Source organism: Talpa occidentalis, unplaced genomic scaffold, assembly GCF_014898055.3.
Source record: "Talpa occidentalis isolate TD23 unplaced genomic scaffold, MPIMG_talOcc4v2.1 talOcc4.1266, whole genome shotgun sequence".
Lineage (NCBI taxonomy): Eukaryota > Metazoa > Chordata > Mammalia > Eulipotyphla > Talpidae > Talpa > Talpa occidentalis.
In genome coordinates, this window is record NW_023601286.1 from 1,194 (window position 1) to 14,641 (window position 13,448).

Here is a 13,448-nt window from a genome sequence, read left to right on the forward strand (position 1 = left end):
ATTTTATTTATCCTCATTCTGGGGGTAAGGTAGGGGAGAGAAGGCTCCATTTGAACTCGTTTATTTGGCTCTGAATTCTAGCCCATCCTAAATATAACAGAACTTTGCAATCAATTTCCCCAGGATTTTTAAAACTACTGGAGCCTGGGTTATAATCCTAGACATTGATCTTGTTGGTGGGGGCAGGAACACTGCATTATTTAGCTCACTGACCATGCTTGTGTGTGCTTGAATGGATATATATTTCCTTCCACTATATTTTTATGATTTTACTCAGAGCATCTATATATCTTTTATTCTTTCTTTAAAAACTTTCATATTTTGTCATGAGCAATTTTCCAAATTGCCTCTTTGTTTACTAACCATCATTTTAGTCTACACAATTCCATTTTGAGCTTATTGACAAAAAGCTGTTTTAAAATGTTTTATTTATTTGCATATTTTTGAAATAATATTGCATTATAACATTATATAAGTTTCAGATGTCCATTGTTGATACTTAACATGTGTATATACTACATTAAGTTCACTGCCAAAAATCCAAACCTATCCTTCACCATGAAATTGACCCCTTTTCACCCAATTTACCCACCTCTCTTCTCCCACCCTTCTGTTAACCACTAATTGGCCTTACAGTCCAAAAGTTTACTTTTGTTTCATTTAGTTCATATGTCTGGTTTTCTCTCTATACATCACATATGAGTGAAATCATATGGTGTTTGTCTTTCTTTGTCTCACTTATTTCACTAAACATTATTCCCTCACTAGGACCATTCATGTTGTTGCAAATGGCAGGATTTCATCTTTTTTCATAGCTGAATAATGTTCCATTGTATATTTGTACCATATTTTCTTTATCCACTCATCAGTTGATGGACACATAGGTTGTAAACAGTGTTGCAATAAACATGGGGATGCACTTATCTCTTTGATTTCATGTTTTTGCATTTTTTGATGTACTTTTAAAGTATTTTTCTGATAAGTTCCAACTGAAATGTATGGAGTTAATATTTTTAATATTTTGAGGAATCTCCACACGCTTTCCATAAGGACTACACCATCTTACATTACCACCAACAGAGTATAAAGCTTGCCTTCTCTCCACATCCTCTCCAACACTTGTTTCTTGTCTTTTGGACACTAGCCATTCTTACAGGTGTGTGTTGATATCTCATTGTATTGATTTTCATTTCTCTAATATTAAAAAATGATAAACATCTTTTCATGTGCCTGTTCAACATCTTTACGTCTTCTTTGGAGAAGTGTCTTTTCAGGCCCTCTGTCCATTATTTTTAACTGGTCATTTGTTTTTTTATTGTTGAGTTTTATGAGTTCTTTGTAGATCTTGGATTTTAGCCCATTGTGAGATGTATGATGTGCAAATATCTTCTATTCATTTGGATGTTTTTCTTTTTGATGTAAGTTTATTTTGCTGTGCAAAAGCTTTTTAGTTTAATGTAGTCCATTGTTTATTTTTGCTTTTATTTGTTTCTCTTGCTATTGAAGTTGAGTCCCCAAACACGTTTCTGAGGCTGATGTCAAGAAGCTATGTTTTCTATGTTTTCTTCTATGTACTTTATGGTTTCAGATCTTACATCCAAGTCTTTATCCATTTTGAATTAATTTTCCTGTATGGTATGATCTAGTTTCATTCTTTTACATGTGGCTGTCCAGTTTTTCCAACACAGTTTGTTGAGACTTTCCTTGCTCCATTGAACTCTTGGCTTCTTTGTCATCGATTAATTGTCCATAGAAGTATGGGTTTATTTCTGAGATTTTAATTCTGTTCCACTGATCTGTGTGTCTATTTTATTACAATACCACACTGTTTCAATTATTTGCATTTTGTAGTATAGTTTCTGGTCAGGGAAGTGATGCTTCCATTTTTGTTTTTTTCTCAAGAATATTTTTTGCAATTAGGACTCTTTTGGTATTCCAAATAAGTGTAATGATTTTTCATTCTATTTCTATGAGGAATGTCATTGAGATTTTAATAGGATTGCACTGAATCTGTATATTTCTTTAGGTAATACAACCATTTAACAATGTAAATTCTTTTTTTTAAGGTATATTTATTTATTTATACAAGAACCGGGTACTGACTAGATGCGTGGGAGGGTGAGAGGATTCACCAGAGACAAAGCGGGGAACAGAACAGGCAGACTGACGAAATACACTGCTGAGGGGAGCAGCAGGCAAGACAGGAGAGGTCAGCCGCGCCATGTGGGACCCTCCCTGGCTGGCCGGGATGGAACCAGCGCTGCAGAGGCTGCAGACAGCTTCATAGCGCAGCGCTCAACCGCCTGCGCCACCAGGAGAGGCCCAACAATGTAAATTCTTCTAATCCATGAGCATGAAATACCTTTCATCTCTTTATGTCCTTTTCTGTTTATTTCAATAATGTCAAAGTTTTCAGTATACAGCCCTTTCACCACTTTGGTTAAATTTATTCCAAGGTATTTAATTTTTTTAATGTGATTGTAAATGGGATAATTTTTCTGATTTCTCTTTCTGCTAATTCATTATTTGCATATAGAACACAAAGATTTTTGTTTATTAATTTCATAGTCTGCCCATTTATTGTATTTGTTTATTATTGCTAATAGCTTTTTATAGAGTACGTGATTTTTTTATGTATATTGTCATGTCATCTGCAAATAGTGATAGTTTAACTTCTTTATTTTCAACTTGGACACATTTTTATATCTTTCTCTTACCTAATTGCTCTATCTAGGATTTCCAGTGCTATTTTGAGCAGTAACGACAAGAATGGACATCTCTGTCTTTTTCCTGATCGTAGAGAGAAAAGCTTTCAGTTTTCACATTTAGTGTAATGGTAGCTGTGGATTTGGCATAGATGGCCTTTATTATGTCAAAGCATATTCCTTTTGTATGTATTTATTAAGAGTTTTTATCAAATGCTTTCTCTGCATCAACTGATATGATCATATGATTTTTTTTTCTTTCCTTTCATTGATGTGATGAACTATCCTTGCTTCCCTGGAATAAATCCTGTGTGGCTACTTTTAATGTGTTGTTCAATTCAGTTCACTAAGATTTTGTGAGGAATTTTCTATGTGTGTTCATAATGAATATTGTTCTCAGTTTTCTTTATTTGTGATCTCATTATCTGTTTTTGTTGTTATCAGTGTAAGTAACATAATAAAAATGTTTTTGGAAGCATTCTTCAAAGTTTTGGAAGCGTTTGAAAAGGATAGATATTAATTCATCTTTGAAGCTTTGGTAGAACTCACTGGTGAAACAACCTGTTCCTGGGCTTTTTATTTTGGGGAGATTTTGATTACTGTTTTAATTTCCTTGCTTGTAATTGATTTGTTCAGGTTTTCTATTTCTTTCTGATTCAGTCTCATAAGATTGTATACTTCTAAAAATTAGTCCATTTCTTCTAGGTTATCCAATTTATTACCATAAAGATATTAATAGTAGTCTCTTACGATCCTCTGTACTACTTTCTTTCTTTAGCTTTCTTTAAAAAAAAATAGTAATAACATTAGTTTGCAACATTATACAGGTTTTAAATATACAGTTATTTATCAATATGTGTAAATACTACATCATACTCATCACTAAAAGCCTAGTTTACATCCACTATCATCCAATTATACATTGACCTTTTTATCCAATTTGCCCTCCCTTTTCCCTTCTCTTCTGGTAACCATTATTTTGTTCTTGTAAGCTGGAGATTGTTTCTGTTTTACTTGTTTATTTTGTCTCTTCGTCTACCACGTGTGAGTGAAGTCACATGGTATTTGTCTTTCTTCATCTGACTTATTTCATTTAACAGAATCCCCTCTAGGTTCATTCACATCATTGCAAAGGGCAGAGTTTCATCTTTATGTATATCTTAACTTAGGTAACATTACTTTGTAACACTGTATGTGATCAAGAAATATAGGACCCCACCTCTTTAGGGGGGGTACAAATATCTTCTATTCAGGGGTGTGCTACCACACCCACCTGCAAGGCACCCATCGTCCACTGAGCCCCCCCCCCCAATCTTTCCTCGCTACCTTTCCCTCTCTGGTAACCTCAGTTTTACAGATCTTCTGCATTTCTAAGATGAATGTTGGAACTTCTCTTTTGTTTCTGATTCTATTTTTCAGATTTTTCTCCCTTTTTTCTTAGTGAACCCACCTAGAGGTTTGTCTATTTTGTTTATTTTTTCAAAGCACCAGTTTTTGGTTTTAATCTTTGATAGTGTCTTTTTTATTTCTATTTCATTTATTTCTGACCTTAATTTTTTTATTTCCTTCCTTCTACTGGATTTTGGTCTCGTTTGGTCTTTTTCTAGTTGTTAGGATGTAGGGTTAGATAATTATATGAGAACTTTCTTGTTTCTTGATGCAGGCCTGTGTTGCTATTTACTTTCCTCTTAGCACTGCAAAAATATGAAATACCTCATGAATTTGTTTGTCATCCTGGTACATCCATGCCATGCTACATTCTCTGTATCATTCCAATTTTAGTATATGTGCTACCAAAGAGAGCACAAAATCTAAACTCGTTCTTAGACACAATAGTTTATTTAAAATTTATCCTAGAACAAAGATTTTAGTTTATTTTTGCTAAAGAAGCGTCTGGGTATAATGGATGCCAACAATGACTCTGGTTTTAGAGTGGATTTGACTTACCTACTGTGTAACTGTATGACCTTGAACAAGCAGTTTAACCTCTGGACCTCATTTTCCCATCTGTAAAATGAAAAAGCTCACACACCTACCTCATATGGTTGTTGTGAGTACTAAAAGAATGAGTATATATAAATCGTTTAGATTATGTTTGTCTGTTACAAGTAAGTAATCAATGAGTGGTATAAAGCATCTTTGTGAATATCTCTTAAAGCACCCTATTACATATGATCCCATTATAAGTAACATGATCCCATTATAAGTCCTTTGTAATATGTACTAATGTCTAGAGGGCTCACATTCCGTTTATTACTCTACCTTTTCCAAGATTGCCCTTGCTGTTCTGGGCTGTCCTTTTCCCAGTGATTTTGTGCTTTCTTTTGAGAAGTAATTTAAGATCTCACTTTTGTTTATTTATTTTTGCGTACAAGAACTGGGGTACAGACCAGAGGTGCGGGGGGTAAGAGGATTCACCAGAGACAGAGTGGGGAGCAGAACAGGAGATCTACTGAAATACACTGCTGAGGGGATCAGTGGGCAAGTCAGCAGAAGTCTGCGGTGCCATGTGGGTAACTCCCTGGCCAGGGATGGATCGAACTCGTGCTGCAGTGGCTGCAGATAGCTTCATAGGTTGTGCCTTAACCCCTTGTGCCACCAGGGAGGGCCTAAGATCTCTTTTTATAATGATTTTCTCTGGGCTACCTGAAGACCTCTGCCAGTACCTTGAGATTCAAGTTACAATTCAGAGTTTTTCATTTGAGTGTGTGCCTCAGCTTAGTTGAGCTTATATCCTGACTGGATGACAGCATCCGCTCTTCCAGCCAGTGGTGCTTGTGGGGAGGGAAGGAAACACCACCCAGTCTTTCAGTACATGACACTGGAAAGGCTGGGTACCTCCATTCACTCCTGCACAGTTTGGGTTAGTTGGCTTCAGCCTCTGTCTGAGTTTATGGTCAGACAAGAACTGGAGAGTCCCCCTATGGAGCAATGTTTGAGTTGGTTTATTTGAGGTACATTTCTGAAGACTGAGTTTCAAAGTAGATTCAGACCCAGAAAAGCTCTCCCGCTATAACAAGTAAGCCACCATGTATGATTGTCTAAGTATTCTTTCCCTGGTATGGTTTCAATCTTAGTTTAGTGGGATTCCTGGTGCCCAGAGCTACGCAGGGATTTTTGCATCCCACGTTGGAGAAGCCACCAGAAGTGGTAGAGGCTGGGGTAGGCAGAGCAGAGCTGAGACCCAAATAGAGAAACCAAAGTTTGATGAGCCTAAGAGTGAAGACCAGAACCAAAGGAACCCGCTGCAGGCTTTGAAGCCAGGGCACAACTGGAAGTGCCAAAGTTTGGGAGATGAGTAGAGTAGTTGAATGGCAAATTCCATCCAACAGAGAGGTGCTGGGCTGCTGCTTAGAGCAGGCCTCGTCTCTGCCTTGGTATGTGGGGTAGGAGTACCCACAAAAGGACCTGCACATCTAAGACCCAAGTGGAATGATTTGTCCCGAGGGCATGAGTTAAGGCATGGGGGATGAAGATTTGGGACTGCTATTTCCAAGAATGTTTTACCCACTCTTATCCCAGGGTACGTCCCTTCCTTGGACCAGCTGGAAACCTGCTTGACTGGTGGAAAATAGCACTTAGGATGGGTCAGCCATTCCCCTCAGCTGTTTGGGAGCATACCCATATCCTCTCCTTCCAACACCGTGGCTAAGCCTTCTGGCTCTTCATTCAACCCTCTCCCCAACTGCTCCGCACTGGGCAGTGCTCAGGAGGCCTCCTGTGAGACCTTAGCTCAGTCCCCAGAAATGGCAGTGGCATTTGGAGAATGCTGCATTCGGCACTAGGACTCTTCCTCCCAGTGTGAGTTGTGTACTTCTCACATTCTTACATGTTCTGATTCTTAACTCCCACACCTAGGAGTTGACTCTGAGTCTGCAGCTCTGGGAGAAACACTGGACTCTGTTTACATCTGGATTCTGGCAGTTACCACATCTGGGTGTCGCTAGCTCTGGGCACCTGTGCTGTCCCTGTGTTTGGTGGAGCAGTGGGTAAACCTCAAGCCAGGCCCACATAGTCTCAGATTCAGAAAATGTAGGGGCAGGGAGGATTTTACAAATCCAAAGCAGTTATTATTGTCTGCTTTGATTAAAGGGGAAAGGTTAATGGGGAGACAAATGACAAATGGTCTCTAAAGTTGAAAAGAATAATATGATTTGTGTTAGTTTATAAACATGGAATGCATACAAGTCATTTTGAGGATAGATGAAGTTTCTGCTTGTTTGTTTTTGGTTTTGTAGGAACAACCAGGGCTGTGAGCCTGATAGAATTTGGTATTGGATCTTGCGTGTGTCGCCTGTTCCAAAATCTTCCTTTTCAGGTTTTCCCTATTCCCTATTATTATAGATACTCCTTCACTGGAGTGCTGCATTTAGTACCATTTATCTTGGTGAACTTCCTCATAAATGGGTACTTGAGGTCCCTAGGGAGCATATTTTACTGGTATTTTCTGGTATTCTAGGTTAATCCTAACTGGACATTGTGACTCTGAAGTAGTTTACTACAAGGAATGTTACTGGAGAGCAGCTCCAGGAAAACGCAGGTCCTTTTGCAGTTGTGGGTATACTTTCCTGACCCTTTTGAGTTGCTCCTTACACTTGAAACCTTGGATTGCTCCACTTTGATTCAAAGATCCCTTTGCCTGGCAAGCAGGCCTGTGCTTCCTCCTCCCTGGTCCTGGTTGTGACCACCAAGATCAGATGGCTGAAGTAGAGGGTCATGTCCCCAAGGAAGAATTCTTAGGGGTAAGAGCAGAGCTGGTAATGTTACCCCCATCTGTGTAAAGGATGCCTCCTGAGGTGGCCAGATCATCCAAGGAACCTCTTAGGAGGTGAACTGGCTCTGGGAGACAACCCCGAAGGACTGTATAAAAAAAAGGCCTGGATCTCTTGCTCTGTGAATTGTGAGGAAGCCTGGCCCGTTGCTGTGACTGGGGGTGCCTCGGGCCATCTGTTTGGTCTACCACCAGGTGAGCAGTGATGGGGAAGAGGGAGTCCTGGGCATCTCAGGGCTTGCATGGAGCCTTGACAATTGTTACTTCAGATCCTAAATCTTCCTGAATGGGATTAGGAGAGATGTCACTTATCCTAAAATTGGCCACATAGAAAATAGTGGTTCTATTCCCAGTGTATTGTAAGGTAATGATTCTATTTCTTCTATTTCCAGGATAATTATACGACTTTATCCTGCACATTTAAATATATATTTGTCAGTAAATTTTTTTCAGTTTTATCAACCCATATTCTCTTTCTTCCTTTCTGTTTCTCTCCCAATTTGAGGATTAGATCACTGTTTCCCCTTGGGAAACACATGAGAATTACCTAAGACCCTGGAAATTATTTTCTAAGAATTCAGGTGCTGATAATTTGGAAGATGCCTAGAGCAGTTTCCAATGTCTCCAGACTTGTCCATGGTCAAATGTAGTCCATGGAAGAGATCCCTGTGAAAAATAAGTAAGCAAAATGCAGATTTGTCCCATCTCAGCTAATTAGCCTCCCTAGCAGATTTGTAGATTTATGCAAAAAAAGTGGTAGAATAGAAGAGATCATTAATCATCCTGGCATTGTGATCTCATGTTGTTATGAAATAAATATGTGTGCTAAAAGGATCCAGATGCTGTCAAAAGCATGCATCCAATAAAGGCTATTTTCTCTCCTTGGTCAGGGCAGTATGCACACCAGGCTTGTTTGTAACACCTCTCTTTCATCAGTTGCATGTGCTTCTACACATATTCTTTTCACCTCTTTCCCCAACTGCTCTGCTGCTGGTGAAAGGTGTGTAAGTACTTCCCTTTTTTTTTAAGATTTATTTTATTTATGCACACAAGAGCTAGGGTGCAGGCCAGAGGTGAAGGGGAGGTGAGAGGCTTCACCAGAGACAGAGTGGGGAACAGAACACATGGATCTACTGAAATATACTGCTGAGTGGAGCAGCGGGCGAAACAGGCGAGGTCTGCTGCGCCATGTGGGTCATCTCCCTGACCAGGGATTGAACTTATGCTGCAGTGCCTGTGGATAGCTTCATAGTGCTTAACCCCCTTTACCACCAGGGAGACCCTGGTAAGTCCTTTTTGATAGAGATTGTGGGGAAACCTTAAGGAGTTAAGGCCTTTCCCCAGAGTTGATGGGGGTTAAGGGCATGAAAATCATATGGCTCATCTTCTACCAGCCTAGAACAAGACGTTGTTCTCTATGCATCTTCTCACCCTATACACCAAAGCACAAATTCCAGCCCAAGATATCACCAGTTCCTACAGGACAGGCTTGAGTGTGAGAGGACCCCTGCCATCTGCCATGTGATAGGAAGTAATAAGAAGGTGGGGACATATTCAGCTACCATCCAATACCAGATTCGCACTATGGGTGAGATGTCATCTCAAGGCCGGAATCTGCTGCAGGGATAGAAAGCAGAGAGGACCCATTGTGAGAGAAGATGGAGCTCATAGTGAGTTGAGGGCATTGGTTAACATGGATTTGGGGCCATTGGAACACATTTAGGTTCCAATCTTGTAACTGTTAAGGTACTCTGCCTCTCTGAGATTGTTTCTTTTGGTGACTCTGGGTTGCTGGAGGATTAATAAGGTAATTACTATAACCTGCCCATTTCCCAGGATACACCTAAGATGTGGTAGCTAGTATTACCCTCATTAACAAAACCACCACAGGTGAAAAATGAGGTTGTCCAGGAGAAGCAGACAAGTAGAGGAGAACTGCTTACTGTGCTAGCACAGGAATACCTACACGTGCCACTAAGCGTGGGCCCTGTTTGGTAGGAAAGGCCTCTCCTCACAGCCAGTTCTAAATCGGTCCTTCTGGAGTTCCCAGTCACTGCCATGCTGGGTGTCCAAGTTTCTCTGGGTCCTGGAGCTGGCCTGGTCACAACCACCACTGTGTGGCTGACTGAAGTATCCCATTTTCCATCATCGCACACATCAACACCTGCTGTGCTCTCCTTCATAGATCATTCTTTGGAGCTAGCAGTCGGAGGTGCAAGCATTTCTTAGATTTCTTGGATTTCTAAATTGGCCTCATGTTCAGCTCTAGAAGGATACTCAGGCGCCATCCAGAATTTTCTCCTGATGCTCTCTCTATATCTTAGTCATCCTTCAGACCCCCCCGACTCCTGGGGAAACCATTATTCCTTCTGAGTTTTGGGACAAACTTGGCCTGCTTTGTTTCTTGGGAATTCTCTGGGATTTGGTCTGAGAATTGCAGTTCTTGACTGGGATCCCTTTTTCACTACCGAGCTGTTAAGTTTGGCTGAGAAAATGTGCTCAGATCGTCTTCTACTCGGTCTTTTCCGTTGCCATCTTGCCTGAGTGATAGCTTGGCCATGGGGTCTGTGTGTCAGGTTCTATCTTTCCCTCATAGGAGTTAGTATTTTACTAAGTTTCTACATCTGTGTGATTTATTTGCATGTTCAATACACTGGATATGCCAGCATTCTGAACCTCTAACTATGTCAGGAGTCCCAAGATTTGATGATTTGCTAGATGGCCTCACGGACTCAGGAAAACTGTTATATGCACAATTACTTATGATAGTGAGAGGCTAAAGGTTAAAATTAGCAAAGGAAGGGCCTCCCTGGTGGCGCAGCTGTTGAGTGCTGGGTTGCGAAGGTGCCCACAGCCTCTGCAGCGCCGGTTCGATCCCCGGCTGCTCCCTGGCCACCAGAGGAGGGTCCCACGTGGCGCGCAGACCTCTCCTGCCTCCCGCTGCTCCCCTCAGCAGTGTGCTTCGGTCCTTCTGCCTGCTGTGCTCCCCGCTCTGGCTCTGGTGAATTCTCTCACCCTCCCACGCTTCTGACTGTACCCAGTGCTTGTATAAATAAATAAATAAATAAATAAATAAATAAATAAATAAATAAATAAATAAGTCTTTAAAAAAAATCACTTAAAAAAAATTAGCAAAGGGAAAAAATGCATGGGTTGATAAACCAGTATTCCAGATATTGCTTGGAGTGGTGCAATTAAGTGGATGCACTTAATTGTCCCAGCAATAATGTGACAATTTATAGGAAGAGTTGTTGACCAAGGAAACACCCTGAGTCTTGGAATCCAGGGTTTTATTGGGGTGCAGGCCTACAGCACCTGAGTGGCTGTCCTCAGTTACTTAGACTGTGTGGTGACTATTGCATGTCATAATGTAAGTGCCAAGCCAGTTATTACAGCATTTTTATTAAAAGCTTGTTCTACCACTGAATTTGAGCAGAGGGAGACTAAGAGAGCTTAATGTGTTGATGTCTGTCTCATGTTTCTCTTTTCTTGATTGGAAGGCACACATCCAAAGAATAGACACTCATCCCGTTGTTTCAGGGCATGTTCTCCCTGGGGTGCAGCTGGAGATAATTCATACTCCCGGGATTTAAGTCCTTGCGATTCCAGGCAGACAACTGCCTTCTAATAATGTGGTCCTTCTTGATACTTATGAATTGCTTGCTTTTCACAGACTACCTTAAAAAATAGATTTAACCAAGTCTTTCTTGCCAAGTCTTGGCAAACTTTATATTTTAAGGAAACTTCTGATTAATGCTAATCTTACTGAACCAATCTGTGCTCAGGAAGACTTTACATATAATAGTAGAAATAGTAGTAGTTACATATAATAGTACAAATAATAGTAGAAATAGTAGTAGAAATAGATAGTTACAGGATCTATCATTTACTGAGCAATTAGTATGTGTCTGCATGGTACAAAGTGCTTTACATGGATTATCTTCTTTAATTTTCAAAACAAAACTATGATGTAGATATTATCTTTATTCTTAGAAAGAAAGGAAGTGTAGAGAGCTGAAATGACAGCTAGTAAGTAGCAGAACTGGTGTTATTCTAAAGCTGCACTGCCCCAAGTTTTGGGGACACACTCGTTTTTGTCTTGTAATTTGGCAACTGCATGTAAAAGGCTTACCTGGTAGTAGTGATCTGGAATTTTTTATGCTTTTCTTTTATATTGTTATTTCAACTTCAAATGTGACACTTTGGTGGCAGCAGTTTCTCCATTTTTTTGATAACTGGTTTTGAAAATAATTAAGACTTCCTTTGGTACCTTGTGCAGCCCTATTGTAATAAATTCATTTTCTAAGTAAAAAAAATTTCAATGTAGAGGAAAATATAGAAAATAATAAAACACAGTAGACTCATCACTAATATTGAATGCATGCTACCATTTGCCTTAGTTGATACAAATTTTTAAAGATACAGAAATAACTTAAAACCATGTAATCATTTCATCTCATTTCCTAACCTCCTTAGTAGAATTTTCTATATTAAAGACAATGAATATCATCCCCACATCTATTTATGGTTTATGTCTTATATGATACCTTTTGCAACTTTCAGTTGAAATTTTTCTTTGTAAATACATGCAAATCTAAATCATTTCTGCATATAATACTTCAGTGTAAGAGCACTTCACAATTTTCGCTATTTATTTCCACATTAATGGACATTTAGACTGTTTTCAATTAGCTCCATAGATCATACGCCCTATGTTCATGAGTGAAATGAACACACAGTAATCTGTTGTCAGTTTCATGTATTGCAGATGACTTCTTCTAAACCAATGGGCAGCAAACTCTTCCTGCAAAGGGCCAGATAGTTAACATTTCAGGTGCTGTGGCCCATGGTGTCTGTTGCAACTATTCAGCTCTGTCAGTATAACATGAATGCAGTCATAAACAATACCTAGACAAATGGGCATGGCTGTGTGCCAATGAAACTTAATTTACAAAAAACAGGCAGAAGACCAGATTATGGCCCCCCCGGCCACAGTCTATTGACCCTTGTCGTAGACTATTGCTAAGAAACTCTGTTATCTGAATTTGTATCTAAACATAACCAGCTTTTCCCAATCTTTTCCTTTTTGTTTGTACTTTTATATCCTTTTCAAATATTCTTCCCTACTGTTTATGTTAAAAGCTTTTTCCTATTTATACCTCTAAAAGTTTTAAAGCTTTGCTTTTTACCATTATGTTTTTAGTCTACCTGGAATTTTTGTGTGTTGTGAACTATGAATCTAACATGAATTCCCCTCCCACTACTCAAGTGGACTTGGCATTTATTGAATAGTCCATCTTTTCCTCACTGATTTCTCATGCTGCTTCTGTCATACATGATTTGCTGAAAAATAACCCTTGGTAAATTCTATAGGAGCAACACTAAACTGTTACTTATTAATTACTATCTCTACGAAGAATTAAGCCAAATATGGGACCTTCCAGTTGGGCAAAAAGGTAAATATTCCAGAAAGAAACACCACCTTAGCCAAAGAAATAAGTTATAATTAGTGACTTAATGTCCTGACTGTATTGGTCAGGGTAGACTCAATGCTATAACAAACAACCCCCAAATCATATACAGTAAATGTATTTCTCAAGCATGTACCCGATCAGTTTAAGTAAATGGTGAGTAGATGGGAGGGCCCTGTTCCACAGTCATTCAGGCACTTGAGGTCCTTTCACTTTATAGATCCTCGATTCCTTAGGGCCTTGGGGATCTCTAGTGGGGCCTCCATCATAGAGCTACATATGATGGAAGAGAGAAAGCATCTGGAGTTTGGCAGGAGGTTCTATTGCCAAGATTGGCTGTAGCCTACATCACTTCTACCCAATTTCCATTGACCAGAATTTAGTCAAGTCACATGATTGCACTTGGTGACCAGAGATTCTGGGAAATGTAGTCTGTTCCAGAAGAAGAAATGGATAGGGTGAAAACCAGGTAAATATAGGGGCCTTTCATTCAGATCCAGA

The 13,448-nt window shown here is 39.6% G+C and overlaps 1 non-coding gene across 1 annotated transcript; it reads right to left on the reverse strand.

The window, feature by feature from the left end:
- Positions 1-4,403: 4,403 nt before the first annotated feature.
- LOC119242630 (U6 spliceosomal RNA) lies at positions 4,404-4,511 on the reverse strand. Its single transcript, XR_005124531.1, has one exon. It is a non-coding gene; the product is annotated as a U6 spliceosomal RNA (small nuclear RNA).
- Positions 4,512-13,448: the final 8,937 nt, after the last annotated feature.